Below are 20,335 nucleotides of genomic sequence, written 5' to 3' on the forward strand. Positions count from 1 at the left end.
ACCCTAGAAGCTGCTTACAGTGGATTTTTGGAGTTCAAGATGGTTTTTTGGCTTTTGATGGCACGAGACAACCTTTTTTGCCTCTCAGACTAACAGGCTTTTATTTAGCTGTAACTTTTAGAGGAGGCTCGCTCCCCTCATGATGTTCGCTCTGGGGCACAGGGGCACTCGCTTCCCGACACCCCGCCGCGTCCCCTGCCCCACCTCGTCCCCGGCACAGCCTCCCTCGGCGCGGCGCTCCCTTCTCCAGCCGGAGGAGCTGCTCCCGCCGAGCCGCCGGCAGCCGCCGGGCCGGGGCCGCCCCCCGCTCTCTCGCTCGTCCCGCTGTCCACCACATGCAAATGTTCCCCGGCAGCAGGAAGTCCCCGGGCTGCGAACCAACCGCGGGCCGCGCCCCGCCCGCGCAGCGAGAGCAGCGCTCCGGCCCCGCGCTCGGCGCCCGGGACGGCCCGCTCCGCGCCCCGGCGCGCACCCTGCAGTCCGCTCGCTGCCGCTCAACTTGCGCACCCGGGAAAGTAAGTGCCTTCTCCCGGGCGCGGCGGGGGGCGGTGGTCCCGGCTTAGCCCGCTTGTCCCGCGGGGCGCCGCGGGGGTGCCCGGCCGCGCTGCCTCTGCGCCCCGGCGCGGTGCGGTGCGGTGCGGTGCGGCGGGACCCGGCGCTTTCCGGGAGGCTCCCCCTCGCTTCTGCCCCCGCGAGGAGGTGCCGCTGCCGCCCGACCTGCCCGGTAGGACTGGATGGGGTCTTAAGGGAAATAACCGCGTTTGGGATAAAATAATAATTCTCAAAAGCACGATTAATCTCATACCCCTTTGCCTGTCGTCTGGCTGTGATCCGGAGGGCTCGGGTGCCTTCTGGCTGTTTCGTGCCGGGAAGCGTGTGAAATTAGCTGGCTAAAGTCTGCAGTCGGCGTTTCGAGCCGAAATGATAGCCTTGACTGAGGTGAGGTGATGTGGTCCCTGGGTATCCCTTCTTACACTGCTTTTTTCCTAGGAGCGTAATTTCTGGTGCCTCTTCCTCTTAACTGTACGTTCAAATGTGCTTGGAATTAAAAGAAAGATGAGAAAATGGTATTGTGATGTTTGGTGCACAGTTTTTATTGCAGATTACTATTGTAGTCTGTAGGTACTGTATGCCTAAGGAACGGTCGTGAAGGGTTTTCTCCTTACAATTTTAGTTTAGGAGCTGATGCTGTACCTTCAGTAAAGCATTTAAGAGCTTTCTATTGAAACTGCATCTTTCAAGTGTTTGCGGTGAATGGGTTGGCAAAAACTCATCTTGTTGCCTTGCTCCCCTCTATTGGCCCTAAAGACCAAAGGGATTAACACTTAAAACTTGTTTAGCCAGATCATATTCCTGCGGATATACATAGGGAGCACAAAGCTGGTTTCATCTGAAACCCCTAATCAGTATCCCATCTCCTGCCTTTCGTTCCCACCTTTGAAGAAAGAGAAACACTCTTACCAATCTTAATGTATTTTGGGACATCGTAATACAAATGAAAATTAAAATTTTTAAGCTTGATCCCATCAAATACCTGTAAGACTTTTGCAATTTAGAAATAGTAATGTTAGTTGAAAGTATCTGTAAAGTACAAGTGCCACGTAGATAAATCTGCACTCAAAACAGTATCACTGTAGAGTTAAAACAAAAAGCGGAAGATAGGTGTTGAGAAAATGCAAAGCTACATTGGGAAAATGTAGCTCAGTTTTACCAAAAGGAGAGTCAAATTTTGTGTGGATTGTTTCCAACCCAACACTGAGGGCAGAATAGGTGTTATCTCTTTAATACTTACTATCAACAACACTGAAAGTATGGATGAGAAAAAAATCAAATCGTTTTCTCTGAAAAAGTAGTAACAGGCTAGAAATCAGTTAGATACTGTTAATAGGGTGTTATGGAATCTTGGACGAGGATTGAAATTAATGAACTCTGAGATCAAAAGATGTCTCATTCTATGGATCTCTTCTGAGATTTAAAGCTTTTTTTCTTTCTCTGTTTCAACTTTGTGAGTTACAGACTAGTTAGGAAAGAATTATTTCTTTAATAACATAAAAATTTATTTTAATTGTGTGCTGTTGGCATATATTATTCTTTTTAACCGTGATGACATTGGATGATCATCTTTGTATTGTAGCTCGCTGACTTCAAGTTATTCTGCTTTTCCCTATTTTTGAGTAAATAAGGGTTTTTTCCTTATAGAAATATACAGAAGACATGGTAAGGTTTAGACCTTCCTTTTTAAACCCCTTAACCAGTGGAGTTGTGCAATGACTCTTTCTGACAAAGCAATCAATTGTGAAACTTGACAATACAAAGTCAAACCCTGTTGCCTTTTAAGTTGTTTAATACTATGGGGTTTAATGTTACCCTTTCAAGAGAGTTTCCTTAAATGTGAAACTATTCATTGCAGGTATTTATGAACAGATAGCATTTACGAATGTAAAAGTAACTATTTCATAATACTTTTCCCCCCAATTTATCCATGTAATTGAAATGACCTCTCTTCCTATGGCCGTTTTGACTCCTGTAAGCTAAATGGCATCACAGAACAGCAAGTGTTGCAGGAAACAATTCCTGTAACAGGCAATGAAAACAAGTCCAAGGTCCTCCTGGCTCAGCTTAGTACCTGTTCTTCAGTGGGGCATCTCACCAAACCAGAGATGCTACGTCTGGTCCTTCTTGGGGGCACATCAGGGAGCAACACTGACCTCTCTGTAGTTATTTGGGAAAGTTACAGAACTGTCATATTTAATCTCAGATGTGATTCCATTTCTGTCACAAAAAGGAGATGTTTGCCTACCTCTACTTTGCATTTTATTGTGGATCATCATGGGAATCTTTGAGGTTTTGGGATGAACACATGTCGATCATGAGACAATTTTTATTTTTGTCAAAGAGTTTGGTGATCTGGGAAAGGGATGAGATCTTTCCTCCTTTCCATATGTGCCTCTTCTGAGTAACTGAGAAGCTTTCTTTCTTCTGTCCAGGGAGTTGTAAAGTCGTTTTTACTCTTGGGGTTCAGGGAGACTTTTGCAAAACTGAGTGAACACAGGAGACAAGCACATGGGGAATAACTAACTACCTAACTAACGTAACTAAATAATTAATGGGGTGGGCATTAGGTATAATCTAGGATTCCTAGCACACCGCTCTAGTAGCATGGCTGTACACAGAGGTGGATGTCTGCTGCCACAGAGATCCCAGAAGGATATGAGCTGTCATGTGCTAATGCAAGGGATGGGAGGAGAATCTGTGGGCCGGGGATCCTGAGGGTTGTGTGAGCTTTATGTGCAGGGAGTGATACTTCCTTTTGAAGCTATGGAGCCCAGTGTGTAAATAATTACACCAAACCATGTGACTATTAAGCAGTGTTTATTATAATTTTGCCTCTGTAGGATTTCCATCTCTAAGCAAAAAGGCTTTGTTCTATAGAAAAACCAGTTGCCCAGCTGAGAATTAGGATTTTTTCTCCTGTTGATCGTATTCCTGCTTCCTGTTTCTCCCATTTATTTCTGTCCCTCTTTAATGAGAGTGTAGGAGTGCTAGAGATGGTATAGTAGGAAAGAACTCCAGACTTACTAAGCCATACAACAGGAAACTATAGGTAAAAAAATAAAACTGCATTTGTATGAAAACAGTCTTTAGTGATGCATACAGGCTGAAGGAGTCTGCCACCCTGTAAACAGTAATGGTGCCTTCTCAAAGAAGTCAGCCTGTACTAATAAAAGACAAATGCAATGTAACTGTCCTTAGTGTGACTGTTCCTAGTTTGAACTTCAATGTCCTTCAGGGATGATGGAAAGGTCTGTGTTTTCATATTTATTTTTGCCTGATTCAGATACATTTCCTGTTGACATTGTCACTAAATGCAGTCATTTCCGAGACTGAATTATTCACATTTAAGTTCAGCATCTTTCCTGAAAAATATGGGTTCATGGAACAAAACGTGAAGGCAGAACTGATCTTGTGCTGGAATAATTTCCTCCAAATATTTATGAGATACTTGTATTTGTTTTGTGCCCTAAAGAACTAGTCATAGAGGTAAATAGATCAGTTACTTCTGTCAGGCAAACATCAGAAGAGAGATGGTATTTTGACAGCAACACTTTGCTGGGGAGAAAAGAAGGAGGACACTAGGGAAAGGTGGAGGGGGTAATGGGTAAATCTCACTTTTCTGGGGTGTTAAAAGAGTGGACTAGTACCATTCAGACCAGCATTTGCTCTCCCTTAGGTCAGCATTGCCTATCTTTTTCAAACTGCTGGCATCTCAAGTATCTGCAATTGGTTCCTGTGTTTGCGCAGCACACTTGTCTTACATCTTCAGTTCAAAGGACTCAAATGATAAACAGTCTGAACAAAGTGTCCTTCTTCCTCTATGGCCTCTGCTGCATGTGGCAGGAGGCTACTTCTTCCTGTGGCTGATATACTGTAGAACTTCTTATTTTAATTTGCAAAGGCCAGCTGTGATAGGAAATAGTGCAATCTTAAACTGGAGCATGTGATAGTTCACCAAAGGCATTGAAGTACGGGATGCAGCTACTCTTCTGGAATGGCACTTCTTGCAGTTTTCTCTGTTTTAGAGGGCTGCTCTAAGTATAGAAATGATAAAATTTTTAAGTCAATTGATTCCCTCTGGAATGTGCTTTTAAATTTTCCTTTGTTGATTTAACAAAAGCTGTTTCAGGAAGTTCATCAAAAAAAGCATAATCTTTCTGATGTGGTATCCACATTCTATTGCTTTTTTTCATGTTTCCTTCATTAGTTTGTACAGATAGGTGTATACAAACCTGTTTAATTTTTTTTTTTACGAAATTTTATTGAAGTTTTATCTTAGGTTCAAACTGAAGCAATATAGTATCCCAGGAATTAGTACAGAAGCATATTTGACTGCTAAGCAGGTTTTCCTATTCCATGTATGACTGTACTAGGGGCTTAGAACAAAATTAATACCAAAAGCTAAAGAATATGTTTGAGTGAATTCCTGTGTTGTGGTAACACATTTATAAATCAGTAGGTCTGACCTTTGACTAAGTTCTACTGTATTCAGACAAAGGGAATATTTCCTGGTAGTATCAACTGAGTAGGGAAAGATCTGAATACTAGCATATCTGTTGCATATATTGAAATTGCCTGCTCGAGTATCCCTTGCCAGAATCATGAGGTTTATATTCATTAGATCCAGTGGACAGAAATGGTTTTCTCCAGGGCAGCCCCAACCTTACCACGTGTTTTGATGGACTTTTAAAACCCTTCAGTGAGTACTAAATGCCCTGGGGAGCTGTGATTCAGGTGTGAGTGGACAAGAACTGGAGAACCAGGGTTAAGAGATCCCCAGAGCTGGTGTTAATGTCACTGAGGAAGTGAAAGTTTTTAGTAAACAAACAGGAAGGGGATGGGCAGGAGAAAGAGGAAATCCTATATGGGATGTTCTGTGTTCAACTTGTTCAAAATACATTGCAAGAGTCGTTTGAATGTACTGTTGTGATGTAGCAGAATGTGCAAATGGGATTCAAAGTACATTTTTGTAACTCCAGACTTACCATTGCAAAAGATGTGCTAAACTGTGCAAAGGCTGGAGGAAGCGTTGCAGCCCTTGAGGGGTGTTGGAAAACCTGCCTTTTAAGCAACTCTTCTGCTGTATTGCTGGTGTGGCACTTTGTCCTCCTTTTTCTGTCCAGCTGTGTTTGCGTTGTCTTCGAGAGAGATTGCAGTGGCTGTCCTGGCACCAGTGGAGATGCACCAAGTCATACTGAGGTGAATTCTAAGCTCATTTCTCTTGGGATGTGGATGGCCTGATTGATGGTTTCTGCTAGGCAGGCAGTACACAGCAGTGGTCCCACTATGCCTGACTAGGAGAGCTTGCCTCTTCTCAAAATCTCCTGCTAAATTTCCTTGGGAGCAGTTCCCCTTTCTCTGCCATAATGCTTACCACTGTTTCCAAAAAGATCCTTGACCCACATTGCCTCAAATGTCTTCATTAGTAATAATGTGCTGTTTGTTTGGGGCTTTTTCTCCCCAGTTTCCTGGAAAAATCCATGTTTCAGTCTTTATCCTACTGCAGGAGTACTCCCTGCCACAGTTTCCTTTTTCTCTTCTCCCATCATTCTTTTATTTTTTTTGCCAACATCATTCTGCTGTTTCCTTCTCTCCAGCTTCGTCTTCAGGACTGTCAGTGGTATAAACTGTTTATTTCATCTCTTGGTTTAGACATCTGCAGCAAATTTTGTTTTCCCTTTCTGTAAGAGTAAGCCTTAGCACCTTTCATAATCCAATTATCATTTGTAAACTACTTGTGCTATCTTATCAGTGAATACTCATCCAGAAATATGTACCCCCAGACTCTTGAAGAGATATGAAGTCCAGTGGACTACCAACCTGGCAGTCCTGACATGGTCTTCAAAGTATTTTAAGGTTGGGCCTTGTTTAAGAGCAACTTTGTACTTCTGCAGGTGGTCAGCAAGATTCTTCTGTGTAGAGTATATTTTATGGGTAGGTGTAATTGATCTTTAGAGACAGCTAACGGCTGTTTGACGCATCTGGTTTAAAATCATGACCTCAAACTGACTTAAAACGGGTTTCTGTCTTGAAAATGGTCAGTGTGGATTGTCCCCTGCCCCTTTGTCCGCCCTTTTGTGATGCTGCTTTGACCTTCTCTGGTCAAGTTTCATTTCTGTTGCATGCAGGTTTTTGTGTGCTGTGCACATGTAAAAGGTTTTTGAGCCAGCATTGACCCTCCTTGTAAATATCTCTGATTCAGGGAAGCAGAGCATGGATTTATCGGCATGTGTGCTGGCCTGTGCAGAAGAAGCCAAGGCTTGGTATTGTGGGGAAGTGGTGCTGAGACAACAGCTCTTGCTCCAGGATTGCTGTTCTGTGCTCATTGGTGTTGGTGTGCCCCGTACACGGACCCCACAGAAAGTGAAACATAAGAAATTTAGCTTTGAGGAGGCAGTGCAAGTTTAGAAGAACCTGGTTCTATGGAGCTGGCACCAGCAGAAAAGGGTTTTGGCTGGTAGAGTGAACAAGTGGGAGAAAGGTGCTTCAGGTAAGGTACTTCTGCTCTTAATGGAGCATTTAAGCAAGGCTACAAGTGTCAAAAATGCATTTGAGTAGTTTATTCAAATCATATATATTGGACTAGGTTTGGATGAGTGAAAGGTCCTTTTCCCTCCTCCTGCAATGAAAGCAGGTGGTTTGTATGGCATGACCCAGGAAAGTAATTTCTCCTTTGAGCACAGAGTATGTAGGTTTATTACATGTTCTGTATCTTTTCATACTGATTGAAAATATATGCTTTCCTAGGGACTATAATGGTCTCTACCCAATTAGTTATTATCCTTTACATTCTTATTTGACTGTTTTTTCTCTTTTTGTGTCTTTGCTTCTGCAGTCTTCCTGCTTAATTTGTTTCTCAGTATCAACCCCAATTCTGATTTCTTAGGGATTTTGACCTCCTCTCCGACACTATTTCTCATATGGTTTTTGTTGTCTGGAACAAACTTGATAAACTGAAACAAACTTGGATAACCATTGCAAACACTGTTTTAGTTTAGTTCTTGCTTTGAAAGTTATCAGCATGGGCTGTAAGTGCTGAAGTTACATTTAAACATTGGGGCTTGTGCACAGTCTAAGGCAGTTTTTCAAAGCATAGCATAATCACATGTCCTGCCTGTGAGCTGCATACTTGAGTAATGTGGAGTTACAAAGGTTATAAACTTTAATGAGCAGCCAGTATAGTTGTAATAACAGTGCTGTGAAATTCTTGCAGTCTGCAGTATGAATGTGAAAATAATTATTGTCATGGACCTTCAGTTTACCGTGAGTATACCTCTGCTAGAATTATTGTGAGTGCTGGCCTACTTTGTAAGGTCTGTGTCCTGCACTTTGTGCAGAAAGTCCTGGTGTGGGTCTCCTGAAATCTTTGAGCTCCTGCAAACTGTGTGCTGTCACTTACAGGATCAGAGCCTGGTTCAGGGAAACTTGCTATGGTTGTAACTGCTAGGTCTTCTTCTGCTATTGATTGACCATTTAGCAGGACTAGAAACGACAGAAAATACTAAGTGCTGCACGATCCATTAGTGATATATTGTGAATACAAAAATGTTGGTTGTTTTTAGAGTGAGAAAACAAGAAATATCAAGGCAAAGTTAAAATAGTTGCAGAAGTCAAATTATTAATCAGTTTTTGGAAATGAAATAAATTAGCATATTGAAGAAATGCAACATGAATCTTTAAATCAGTCCCCTAGTCAGATCTTCTGTTTGGTATGGAATATTTTCTCTCAAATATAAAAGAACTCTATTCAAGTTAATATACTTGCATAACTGTGTCCTGGTAATGTGGGAAAGTGTTCATTTCATTCTTGCCCTTGAGAAAGATCATCTGCAAAGACATACCTGTGTTTAAAATCGGAGGTTCTCCCTTAGAACCTTTGAAGCAGGAACAGTCAAGTGAACTCTCACACCAGGTTTTCACAAGCTTTCCTTAGAAGAGAGCTTCCAGATTCTCACTCTCACTCCTCTATGAAAATGGAAAGCATGTAAAATAATTTTGGTTAACTTGCACACACACTTGCCTGTGTGTGCAACAAACGTGAAAAACATGCTCAGAAACCTGGATGTGAATTCTTATTCATGTTCATTCAGTGACATGTTTCCTTCAGTGAGGTATTTCCTTTTACACTCTTACTGCCACCCCAGTTTGAGCATGTAGTTTCACAAGAGTTTCGTTAGAGCGGGCTTCCCTCTTCACATGACAGGTTTTCAGACCTGAATTTGTGACATTTTGCAGCCCCTCAGGACATGTTTGGTAGACTTAAAAGAAGTCTACTTTTATCTATTAAAAAAAACCTCTGATCTCAAGGGCTTAATCTAAAAACCTCCAAAAATTGCTAGTCATGGAACTGTTTTAATTCTATTTATCATTTTTGCAGCAAAGTGTCAGTTCAGATGATATCCTTTAGTGCCACTCCACCTGTGCCAAATTGCAACAGTTGCTTGAAACAGTTCTAAGCTGGGTGAGAAACCAGCTGGTACATTCCTAGTTTAGATTCATGCCCTTGAAGGAACATAATTACCACAGAGTTTAAATTAAGTAAAATAAATGAGTTATAAATAGTCTTCTGTGAAGTGCCAGAACCTGGAAGATGTTCTTACACCCTTGAAGTTAAGGGAGATTCTGCTCCTTAACAACAGTGAGAACAGGACAAGGTGGTTCCTCCTGTGGATACTTAAACAGTTAGTGCTGAATGCTGGTCTAGTATCCCTGGAAAGATTAAACAGCAAAAAAATTTCATTTCTGCCAGTGTAATTTAGTGGCACTAGATTTGACACTGGTTTTTTTTTTTTTTTTTGAGAACTCTTGCAATTTCCTCTTGCAACTTGAGCAAACTTGTCCAATGTTTGCAAACTTTCAGGAAGAACTGGACTCTGAGTGTTAGCTCATGTCAGCATGAATGATTTAACCCCAAATTTTTATCTGAGTGTAGAATTCATTCTTGAATCCATATTACATACTTGGATAATATGTACATACATACATACATATTATGATGTCCTATGTTTCAGGAGAGTTCTGTGTATATCTAGTGCTGTGCAGCTGATGAAACACAATACAATCTGCTGGAGAAGTAACTTATTTTTACAATTTAAATGTATGCTGGTGTTTGAAGATAGTGAAAAAAAATCTTTCTCTTCTGTGAAATTCAGTGCTTTGGACGTGCTCAAGACATAATGTGATGCTATTATAATATGAATGCTATGTTTTAGTTGCAAGTTTAGTCATGAGTACATATCGGCATTCAAACATGACAGCAGATAAAGCAGCCCTCTGACCAATGAAGCAGAATGGCAAATGCAGCATGGGGCAAAATAGTATGAGTTACACAATGGCAAGGCTATTACAGTTAGGATCCATTGACACAGAAGTCATTCTGCCCTGATTTAGCCATAACTGTCTTAATCCATGTTGAAAGCAGATTGTAGAATGCATAAAACCAGGTAAGGTTTGTAAAAATTGATTTATTCCCTGGGGATATAGTTACCTGAATTTGAAAGAACAAAAGCTAATATGCACTAATGTTCTGTTCCCCATTTCTCTCTTTTATTAAACACACTGAAAGCAGAAGATAAACTAAAGGGAGAAGTAGCATACTTTCTATGAGACCACCCTCAAAACCTTCATCAGGGCTTGCTGGCTGTGAATTTGCTGTCATCCATCATTTTTTTATTGGCATGTTGAGGGATTTGGACAGTCTGGATTGATGGCTTGAGGTCAATTGTATGAGGTTCAATAAGACCAAATACTGGGTGCTACTCTTGGGTCCCAACAACTGCACACGGCACTACAGGCTGGGGGCAGAGAGGCTGGAAAGTGGCTTGGCAGAAGAGGACCTGTTGGTGCTGGTCAGCAGCCAGCTGAACATAAGCCAGCCTGTGCCCAGGTGGCCAAGAAGGCCAATGGCATCCTGGCCTGTATCAGCAACAGTGTGGCCAGCAGGACCAGGGTAGAGATTGTTCCCCTGTACTCGGCACTGGTGAGGCCACATCTCAAATCCTGTGTTCAGTTTTAGGCCCCTCATTATAGTAAGGACTTTGAGGTGCTGGAACAAGTCCAGAGAAGGCCAATGGAGCTGGGGAAGGGTCTGGAGCACAAGTCCTGTGAGGAGTTGCTGAGGGAGCTGGGGCTGTTTAGTCTGGAGAAAAGGAGTCTCAGAGGAGACCTTATCACTCTGCAATGTCCTGAAAAAAGGTTGTGTCCAGGTAGGGGTTGATCTCTTCCTCCAAGCAACAAGTGACAGGACACGAGGAAATTTCTTCAAGTTGTGCCAGGGGAGATTTAGATTGGATATTGGGAAAAATTTCTTCACTGTAAGTGTGGTCAGGTGTTAGAACAGGCTGCCCAGGGCAGTGGCAGAATTTCCACCCCTGGAAGTATTCAAAATACCTCTCTAAATGTGGCAGTTGGTGACATAGTTTGGACTTGATCATCTTAGAGGTCTTTTCCAACTTTAACAATTCTATGATTTTATGTTGTGATAATTTCATGATGTTCATGATCTTTGCATTCTATTTGTAAATATAACAATGAGTTTGTATTACCAGCACACTTCAAAGCAAGAGAGCACATCTGCAAAATAGTCTTTATTGCCAACAACATATTTAACTAGTTGAAGGCCACATTCATAAATAACTATCCTGTCCCCTTAGTCATAGTAGCTATTTATAATTTGCTTCAACAGGAGTCCCATCAATACATTTGCCCGGGCATGTGAAGGTTGAGCATTAGGCTGCCTCACTTGAAGGAGACACAAGTTTCAAGTATCAGCTGCTACCTGCAAATCTACCTTCCTTTGCACCTTCTGGAGAGGGCAGACAGGGTAACACATTTTGGCTGAAGAGCTCATTGGGGTGCAGCCTGGTGATGATTTCCCAAACTCATTACAAGTTAGCAAATTGTTCACTTTGTCCCCTGTTGTCTTCTGAGGCTCAGTGAAAACAGGGAGAAGCTCTCATTTCTCTTTCATGTGTCATGTTGTAAATGCAGGCATGGGGCACTGCTCAGTAATACTCAGATGATTTGTGTGGCTGTGCCTTTGCTTTCCAATACATTGATCAGTATATTGAAATCAACACCTGAGTAAAGCCCCTGTGGGCATGAACCAGCCCTTCTGGACTGACATAGAAGCTCTGGTTGCACACCTCTCAACTGCACCTTGTTTTGGGAGACAAAGTGTTTGTGAAGGAGAAGGGGAGGGTGAATAGCTGGGTAAGTACTGTTGGGAGAGAGGAAGGATAGTTCCCAGATCTATGTTCTCCAAAGAAGCTGTGTGAAGCTTGTCCTGTCCTTCCATCATGTCAGTTGTTATGAGGATGAAGACCTTTGGCCTGCTCCTGGACCTCTCTCCAACACCTCCTTGTTTTTATGGGTAGTTTCTCATTTTCCTATGCCACAGTTACTGCTCTAATCACTAAAAAAGGAGTGGAGCAGGATCCTTATCCTAGTGGCAGACATAGGCATACATAAAGTGCAGGGCAAATACAGACTACTGAAGATTTAGCACACTGCCATTATTGGCCAAAGTCATCAATTTAAAGCTGAAAATAATGGTATGTGAATCATAGATACACTCAGCTTGGAAAGTAGATGTAGTCCTTGGGGTTTTGCTAGCTGGACTGGGACACTTCCTAATAGTTAGGAAGAATGTTGATCCTTTTCAGTGTAGTGGTTTGGCCAAATTTTCATTTGGAAATGGAGATTTGGTTGTATGAAGCTGCTGTTTGTCATTACTGAGTGTTTTTACCAGTCAAGAAAATGAAATTTTTACTTATAGTTTGCATTACACTTTTAAGTCTTTAAGTATTTTGGGAACCTTTGCTTTAGGTTGGTTAACATGTTGGCACAGCTTTTCTGTTCCATGTCATATGATCCTTTTGAAGAATTTGATAGAAGTATTTATTCTGTTATGTCAAATTAAGATGTTATTTGACCTTTTCCCCTATCTTCAGAAGATATAGTACAGTGGAAAAAAGTTGAGGAAATGGAAGATGTGGTTGCCTGAGGGCTGGCAAAGTGAATTAATTCATTGTTGATATTGATTCAAAATTCTGGAGGATGCAGTTGAGGCAAATGATTGTAATAAAATGAAGCAAGTATTATAAGGTCAGAAAACAGATGTTATATTAATGTAAGACTTGGTTTAAAATTAGTGCCAAAAATACTGACTACATGAATCTGGAGCATTTTTATAATATATAAAGTCTATTATGCGCTGTTAGCAAAATTACAATCTTTTGTGGATTAACTTTCTTGTGTTTTGGTAATTGTTTTCTTCAGTTGAATAAAGAAGGTTCAGTAGTTTGTACAAAAATGGCTTCATTTCAATGTGATGCTTTGTTTCAGAATTTTATTTTCATCCTTCTGAAAGCATTATAATATCATCATACTACTACAGTGTCATTATTTTCAGTGTTTCTTGCTGATTTTTATTTATTGTGTCTTTTTTAAACCACTGCCAAAATTCCTGCATGAAACCAAGCTTTTAACTAATCTAGACAAAACTGTAGTGAATTTACAGAAAGATAGAAGATTTTTTTTTTCTTGGCCAAAGCTTCCCACCCCTGTTAGAGCTACCTTTCATGTCATCAACTATGATGATATTTATTGTATATGTTATGCTGTCATTTATGAGCTCCAGCAAAGACTGTGTATTTTAGCCAAGCACTGAATAAAGTTACCCTCTCTCTGGACACTTAAAGGAAAGACAGGCAAAGGTTGGAAAGTGCCATTTGAATATAGAAAAATGTTTACTTTGATAGAATTAGTTTTACCAAAGCACTCCTTCCTATTGGAAGTTTGAGATGAGATACTGAAGTCACTTATTTACCATTTAGTATAGCAGTGTGTTAGTTCATGTTGGTTAATGCATCGCTAAAAAGCCTCGTCTAGTCAGTAAAAAAAAAAAAATTTAAATGGGGGAGTATAGGAACAAAAAGGGGTTTTGTTATATGATATGACTGTGGTGCTCAGTATGGGTCTGCCTTTTCCAGAAACACATCAATGCAGCATCAGCGCGGCAACTCCAGATATTTTATCTCACCAAAAGTTTTTGGTTCTTATGTCAACTGCTGGGGGATTTTTGCTGTATGACCTCTCCTGTCCTGTGAAGACAGGCTGAGAGAGGTGGTGTTGTTCAGCCTGGAGAAGAGAAGGCTCCAGGGAGCAGCCTTGCAGTACCTTCAGGGGGCCTACAACAGAGCTTATTTTTATAAGGGCATGGAGTGATAGGACATGGGGAAATGGCTTTAAACTGACAGAGGGCAGGTTTAGATTAGATATTAGGAAGAAAGTCCGTACTGAGAGGGCGGTGAGGCCCTGGCACAGGTTGCCCAGAGAAGCTGTGCCTGCTCCATCCTTGGGAATGTTCAAGGCTGGGTTGGATGGGGCTCTGAGTAACCTGGTCTAGTGGAAGGTGTCCTTGCTCGCAGCAGGGGGCTTGGAATGAGATGATCTCGAAGGTCCCTTCCAATGCAAACCATTCTGTTGATTCTAATACACAGTCCACTTCCAATATAGTTGTATGGCAGCACACTTTTTGGCCCTGTTGTACTTGAATTTTTGTTTTAAGGAAGTGGACTTGAGTTATGAATATTGCAGAGTCCTAACCCCTCATTTCAATACGAAGGCAAATGTGGGAAAGAAAAACAGGACACCAAAGGGTGGAGGAATGGGTGGTGAGAATTTCAATGAGAACAGTAGTCAGCTTGGTAAAGGATTCAGGAAAGGTGTCTGCCAACCCAGATTGGTTTAGTTGGACTGAGATATTTATGCATTTATGTTGGGAATCAGGGCTCTGAAAAGGAGAGGCAGAAATGCTGGCGCAGGGCTCAAAACTGAGCATTGCAGAGGAAGTCAAAATGTGGTGGATTTATGAGTATAGTAGGAATGCAGGTATTTGGGAGCATGAAGGTGGTACAGTGATACTTCCTGTAACTGATGTAGGAAAGCATAAAAATAATCTGAGATAGCATGGACAAAGTAGAATTCGTCTTGGTCTCAATTGCTAAGGAAGGAATTGTGAAAGAAGCGGAACAGGGGGAAGTGCAGCAGACAGGAACCACTACCACTCTCTTGGCAGGACCACTTTCTGTTGCCTGGTGTTACATTGAGACTTTTTAAAAATACTTTCATTTGCAATGAAAAAATATGAGGCCCCTTGTGACATTAAGAGGCATTAGAAACACACAGGTGGCTGAGAATATTGTGCATGACGAATAGTCTGGGAAAATAATGGGGAGAAATTTAATATCAGGGTGAAAGAGAACACCACTGGAGATAGGAAAGTCTGCTGTGAGAATAGTTTCTCATTACAAAAAATGAGACAAACCTGGATGTCTTATTGGATGGCCAGATGATTATAAAAGGCCAATGTGATCAAAGTGTAAAAACCATAAATTAATTTCTGGGATTTACTGAGCGATGTGTGTTCTGTAGATGGAAGAAATAGTATATTTCTATTTGCTTCGTACTATTTGCTTCAAGGCATTGCTGAAAATCATCTTGAAACACCTGGGCAGCTCCAGCCTCCTGTACTTAAGAGGAATGAGTTCAAAGTGAAACAGATGTGGAGAAGGACTGCTAGGATAACCAGTGGAAGTGGAAAAAACTGAGAGGGTTTTGTCTTTAAATTCTGGAAAAGAGGCTGAAGAAGATCTGACTTCTTCCTAATCTCCCAAGAGGATGTCTCCAAAACATTTTTAAGACTGGGACTTACGAGACAGCTTCTAAGCCAAGCAGAATGAGGTTCTGAAACCTTTCAGCAATAATATCTTGTTCTTCCCCACCATCACCCATTAATCTCTCTAAAAATGGCACATGGCAAAGTCTCTTCTGAGCTTGTGCAATGTGATTGTGCTGCCTAGAACAGGTCTGCCTTTCCCAGTAATTTGTAGTAATTTGTAGTCCTTTGCTCTAATCGTGGTTGATAAACTAGATAGCTACGTTGTCTTGCTATGACAGACATGCACCCTTGACAAATTTGAAGGATTGAAGTAAACGAGACCAGGTTCGAGGAAATTTTACAATAACGTGCTTGGTGCATACTTTTCCACCACAGTAATGTTGGTTACACTGGGGATTAATTTGTTTCTGTTTTTCACCTGTTTATATAGATATGTATGTCAAAATATTATTTTAGCTTTGTCTCACCTTTTCCACAAAGAAGATTAAAGCAGTTAAAAGAATCTCCCCCATTATTTTTCCATTTCCTTTTAAATGCTGGCAGCTGGGCTATGGCTTCTCACGTCTCAGGAGCAGTGAGGGTCTACACAGAGCAAGTCTGTCATAGCCAAACACTGAGTAGATTCAGGTTATCCATGCTGGTTTTCATATGCATTGCAGGGAGCACATGGTGATTTGTGCCCCTGTGTGTGTACACCCATGTGTATGAGTATCAGGTAAGGGATAAATTCCATTTGGGAGAAACAGAGATGAGGTGATCCAGACCTACTGAAATAAGCTAAATTTTAAAAGATATTAAAATACACGAGGCAACGATTGACTGAGACATACACAACCATTTTGGCAGAAAGGCAAGGGATGAAGAAACTGCTTAAGTTCCCCTCATTAGTTGCCAGTGCAAAAACAAGATGTAGGAAGTGAAACAGGCTCAAAATGAAAGCTGACCCCAGATTTCTGTATTTGCATGAGTCTAATGAGACAGTCAGGACTTACAGTAAAATTGAAATGTGTATCTATAGATAATATTATATATTATTAAATTCATATATAGCTATAGATATATATGATGAATTGCAGGTATAGGAATAAGGCTGAACAAGCTCAAATCTCATCATTTTTGAGACTGGCAAGGAACAGGAAACCACTTCTCTTCAGTTGCTCTACAGTTGATGCTTTTGCATTGCTCCTAAGGACAAGTAATTTATTTTTGTCACTCTTATTCTCACTCTGGTCTAGTGGCAAGTCTTCACTGGCACAAATATGTGTAGAGCAGTACTGATATGCCATTGCTGAGCTTTACTACCTCTACTTAAACTCCTGCTCTGTATTTCTTGGCAGTTGCTTTGCCATGTGATGATGGGTCAAAAATGAATCCAGGTTTCCCAGAAGTAGTCCTCCTCATAGTCCCAATAACAGAGATAAAGGAGATCCTTGCAACACTTGGGTAGCACAGGTGATGTGGAAGCAGATCAACATAAAGTGGAAGTAAGCACTGAAGGTTAAAGTAAATGCAGTCCTTACCTTCAAGATTTTTCCCATTTTTTTTCCATAGAATTATAAATTTGAACAGTTGATTGAAGGATGAGGTTCTGAGAAAGCAGGCGTTTGTGTCCTTGAGCAGAGCAGGCTTATGATCCTTCCTACCCCGCAGTTTTAATCTAAGCTGATTACTCTGAGTTTCGAGACACTTGTGCTGTGACCTTGAGGGAAATGCACAGGAGTTCAGGAGATCTGATGAAGGCCTCACTGTGTTACCTCTGACTATAAGTTGTGAAGTAGCAACAAACCAACTGGCATTGGAGGCCAGAATGAAATATGTAAAACAGACGAGGGCAAATGTATTATTCACAATTTTTAAAAGAGGTATTAAAAATAAAACTATTTACTCCTCTGCTCTCTAAACTGCTTTAAAGCTCCAGGTGTGAAACCAGTTGAGTTTTTATATATAGATGTAAACAGACGCTTCCTGTTCTTTGGTTCGGAAGTTTAAATATGAAGCAATATTCAAGACTCAGAGTAAGTTGGGGGTCTGATTTTTTTTTTCTTATTCTTATGCATAATAAATTTGTGGCTTAAGAGTTTACTCTTCATACTCAATTGAATACAAATTTATTTTACTTATGTACCTGTTAAAATACTTACGTATATATCTGTTAAACCCCTAAGCCATATAGAGCATTCACGTTTAGATAAATGATTACTGACCTTTTGAACAACAGGTATTTATTGGATAAAATACATATTTATTGATAAAATAGAGCTCATATGCTCAGTGTTGTAGTTCTAATTATTTTAAAAGTTACTTTATTGTTGGAAAAGCCAAAGTATAATCTGTGAAGATTTGAGAATCATTTTCATGAAGACATGACTTTGATCAAGAAAAGACCAGACATGTCAGGTGGGTTTTTTAGGAAATAATTTCTAATGTGCACCATATATGTCATATGTAACAAAATCACAAGGAAGAGAATGGTTATGAACACAAACAAAATGAAAAATGAGATCGCCTTTGTAGATGATACAAAGGGTAAGCACTGGGAGGAAATGAAACCTCAAATGCTGCTGATGGTGGATGGAAAGGTGGTGATCACCCAAAATTTGACTGCTTTCAGTAGGAAATATTGTGACTTTAGACACATTACTCTGCTGGAAGTGTAGAAAAATTCATGTAAAGCAATTCTGCTTTGGGGACAGACAGCAGCTATTAACCCCGGAAGAATGCTGCATTACTTTATGACTTCCACTCCCCCCAAACCATTCTGAAATTAAGACCTAAGTGCTGTAATAGCAAGATGAAATAGGGGATTCAGGAAAATTCAAGGCAAATGTAGACATCAAAATCAGTGTCTTTGAAAAACCTGCTGCAGAGGCTCTGTGTGATAGCCCTTATGAATGCCCCTGGGGCTTTTTGAAGGGTACCTGAAGTTAGATTTTTGTCACCATGCTGCAGCTGTTAACCTAAACTTGTGTTTACCTTTTAGCCATGAACTACAGTATGCTCTTTGTTAAAGGAGAAGCTGTTACTTTTTTAGATATCGATTTATAAAGATTAGCAGCCATGTTAGATAGAATTTCTTTTATTTCAGCGTTTATCATTCATGTCTAGAGGTGTGGACAGGACAATAAATGAAAAGCATGAATATGAAGTATTGTCTGTTGCAGAGCTGCTGGAATGGGAAACATCGGAGTAGGGACTGGCAGCATTTTCTTGGATGTATCAATTATTTTAGTCTCTGATAAAGAATAATGGAGTTTGGTTTGTAGTGATGCTGTGCTCTCTGTATTGCTCTTTGCTTACTGTATTCTCTTTCTCTTTTTATCTGCACAAAACACTTCCTTGTGACACAGCAACAGAGCACTAGGCAAATAAACGTTTTGCACCAAGTGAAATATTTAATTTATGCATGAATGAACTTCCCCCTCCCTGCACTGGCATTTTTGTTAGGTCAGGATCCCACTCCTGAAGTAGTTGCCCACGTGCTAAGCTGTAATCCGTGTCGTGGAGCAGAATTGGAGTGCAAGAATGGGACTGCTTTGGGAGGATACAGTGTGGGGCTTACCTTTAGGTAAACTCTTGTTATGGACTGGCTCCTACTCAACGTTCAATCCTTGGGTTTATGCTGGAGTAAAAGGGGCAATAACCCCCTTGAACCAGCTACGGGCTTCAGCACCAACTGTTGGGGCTTTTTGCTCGTGTAGAGCTAGCTAAGTCCTGTGGGGACTGGACTTCCATCTCTATGAGGAAAAGAACCCAGAAAAAACAGTTCTTCATGACGAGGCTCAGGACCTTCTCTTTGTTTGAAGTCATCACAAGGGTTATCTCACAAACTGTGCTTGTGTGATTTCCCATGACATCAAGTAAACTTCCGTGTGATTTCAAAGCACCTCTACATAGGCATTACTGATCCGTTGTTGTTACTGTCATGAACAAATGCCAACCTTGACCTTATCAGCACAGCCTCACAGCAGGTTTAACTTACAGCTGTTCATGTGCTTTCAGCTGCAGGAAAAAATCTGAGTAAAAATGCTTTTCTCTGAGTTTACACTGGCACTGAGCATGCTGCAGTCTCTAAAGATGTGCTCAGCTTTCTTACAGGACTAGGGAAAGGGATTTTTGGCTGACAACTAAGATTAAATTACTTCATGCCCTCCACTTCGGCTGTTTGTTCTGTAGAAGCAGAACTATTCAAGAGCAAAAAGGTTAGCACTTAAGTGGATAAATACCTGATCTTGCAGATACAGCAGGTAATTAAACACTGGGCTTCCTGATGTCTAGGGTGAGTTTGCAAAGTCTGCCTGTGGGTGTACAGAAATTTCCTATGAACCATTAATGACAGAACAAGAGTCATCTATATACCCATTTATAAATAAATAAATTTAAAAATCCTTCTCAGTATTGCAAAACAACTAGTATGTAACCCACATGGAACTAAGCATTAAAAAAATTAAAGCATTAAAATTCAGCATTAAAGATATTTGCTTCTAAGGGAAGCTCCTGCATGAAGATGTGCTCCAGTGCTTTCAAGTAAGTATGGAAACACTGAAATGTTGATGCTCAGGAAGAGGAAACTCTATTCTCTGCCTGGTCAGTGCCTATTGACTTTCTGCAGGGTTCCTTTTATTCCAAGAGAAGACGAGAAGGGAAGCAATGGGTTCTAATGCTGCTTTAAACCAGTATCACAGTTCACTCCATCACTGCTGAAAACTTAGGGGCATCCAGGACTTGTTGGCAGTAGGTGACAGATAATTTGCAGAAATGATAGGAGATGAATATTTAGAAGAAAACAGCCTGTGGGTAGGACAGTGCATGAGTCATTATGTAGTGCTTCCTCAGTGGCAGGAAGTGACAGGATAGGACATTAAATGAAGATGATGATGGAAGTTGAGACTTGCTATGTGGGACTGCTTGTTGCCTTGGTTTATTTTTGTAATCAGTTAGGACTGTGTTTATCATAGGTATTGTTGCAAAAGTGTGAGTCTTAATATGAACCCAGACCAGTCTGGTTAATATTTGTACCTGCAGGGAGGTACAAATTCACTGTCCCATTGAAACAGTTGTGTCTGCCAGTGAACACTTCTACTACTACTTTACCTGTTC

The 20,335-nt window shown here is 40.9% G+C and overlaps 1 protein-coding gene across 6 annotated transcripts in view; it reads left to right on the top strand.

The window, feature by feature from the left end:
• Positions 1-400: 400 nt before the first annotated feature.
• The window catches only part of LYN (LYN proto-oncogene, Src family tyrosine kinase), a 50,455-nt gene continuing 30,520 nt past the window's right edge, over positions 401-20,335 (top strand). For 2 of the 6 annotated variants that reach the window (XM_042022550.1, XM_042022552.1), the window contains exon 1: positions 403-515. The gene's annotated coding sequence lies outside the window, so the exon portion shown is untranslated. Of the gene's footprint in view, positions 516-848; positions 940-5,582; positions 5,755-20,335 lie in introns of those variants that run through there. The other 4 variants (XM_042022553.1, XM_042022555.1, XM_042022556.1 and 1 more) reach the window with 4 other exon arrangements.

This window comes from Corvus kubaryi, unplaced genomic scaffold (genome assembly GCF_017639235.1).
Source record: "Corvus kubaryi isolate FWS band 111438036 unplaced genomic scaffold, C.kubaryi_AGA036_p1.0 37216, whole genome shotgun sequence".
In the NCBI taxonomy this organism is placed as follows: Eukaryota; Metazoa; Chordata; class Aves; order Passeriformes; family Corvidae; genus Corvus; species Corvus kubaryi.